Raw genomic sequence first — 1,696 nt, forward strand, 5'->3', positions numbered from 1 at the left:
AAAGAACCTGGAGATTGTGATGGGAAGTATCCGAAACAGCCTTGAGACAGGGAAGGATTCTAGACATTACCTGGACACAGTAACAAGTCGTTGGACACAGCCTGGAAACAGTAAGGAGTCGAGGACACAGCCTGGAAACGGTGAAGGCGTCGAGGACACAGCCTGAGATGGTGAAGGAGTCGGGGACACAGCCTGGAGACAGTGACTGCAATCAAGCACACAGCCTGGGAAGGTGAAGGAGTCGAGCAACCAGCCTGGAGACAGGAAAGAAGTCTAGAACCTTACCTGGACACAGTGAAGGAGTCGTGGACACAGCCTGGAAACATGTAGGAGTCGAGGACCTGCCTGGAGACAGTGAAGGAGTCGAGGTCCAGCCTGGAGATGGTGATGTTGAAGGAGTCAGAACAGACCCTTGAGACAGTTGAAGGAGTCTAGAACGTTGCCTGGAACACAGTGAAGGAGTCTGACACAGCCTTGACACATAAAGGATCGAGGACACAGCCTGGAGGCAGTGAAGGATCGAGGACACAGCCTGGAGACAATAAGGAGTCGAGGACACAGCCTGGAACAGTGACTGCATCAAGCACATAGCCTGGAGAAGGTGATGGCGTCGAGCACACAGCCTGGAGACAGAAAGAAGTCTAGAACATTACCTTGGACACAGTGAAGGAGTCGTGACAAAGCCTGGAGATAGGGAAGGAGTCTAAACGTTGCCTGCACACAGTGAAAGAGTCAGGACACAGCCAGGAAACAGTGAAGGAGTCGAGGACACAGCCTGGAGAAGGTGAAGGCGTCGAGTACACAGCCTGGAGAAGGTAAGGAGTCGAGGACACAGCTTGGAGACAGGGAAGAAGTCTAGAACATTACCTGGACACAGTGAAGGAGTCGTGGATACAGCCTGGAAACAATGAAGGAGTCGAGGACACAGCCTGGAGACAGTGAAGGAGTCGAGGACACAGCCTGGAGAGGGTGAAGGAGTCGTGGACACAGCCTGGAGACAGGGAAAGGAGTCTAGAGCGTTGCCTGACACAGTGAAGGATTCGTGGACACAGGCAGGAAACAGGGAAGGAGTCGAGGACACAGCCGGATACAGTGAAGAAGTCGCGGAAAGAACCGGGATTGTGATGGTGAAGGAGTCCGAAACAGAGCCTTGAGACAGGGAAGGATTCTAGAACGTTGCTGGACACAGTGAAGGAGTCGTGGACACAGCCTGGAAACAGTAAAGGAGTCGAGGACACCGCCTGGAGACGGTGAAGGCGTCGAGGACACAGCCTGAAGATGGTGAAGGAGTCGGGGACACAGCCTGGGACAGTGACTGCATCAGCACACAGCCTGGAGAAGGTGAAGGAGTTGAGGACACAGCCTGGAGATGTGATGGTGAAGGAGTCAGAAACAGACCCTTGAGACAGGAAGGAGTCTAGAACGTTGCCTGGACACAGTGGGAGTCGAGGACACAGACTGGAGATGGTGATGGTGAAGGAGTCAGAAACAGACCTTGAGACGGGAAGGAGTCTAGAACGTTGCCTGGACACAGTGAAGGAGTCGTGGACACAGCCTGGAAACAATAAAGGAGTCGAGGACAAAGCCTGGTGACAGTGACGGAGTCGAGGACACAGCCTGGAGATGGTGTTGGTGAAGGAGTCACAAAAAGCCTGGAGACAGGAAGGAGTCTCGAATAGAGCATAGAGTGATGGTG

At 53.5% G+C, this 1,696-nt stretch overlaps 1 pseudogene; it reads left to right on the top strand.

The window, feature by feature from the left end:
- LOC115777280 (probable E3 ubiquitin-protein ligase HERC1) overlaps nt 1-1,154 on the top strand; it is an 8,241-nt pseudogene extending 7,087 nt beyond the window's left edge.
- Nucleotides 1,155-1,696: the final 542 nt, after the last annotated feature.

This window comes from Archocentrus centrarchus, unplaced genomic scaffold, assembly GCF_007364275.1.
Source record: "Archocentrus centrarchus isolate MPI-CPG fArcCen1 unplaced genomic scaffold, fArcCen1 scaffold_48_ctg1, whole genome shotgun sequence".
Lineage (NCBI taxonomy): Eukaryota > Metazoa > Chordata > Actinopteri > Cichliformes > Cichlidae > Archocentrus > Archocentrus centrarchus.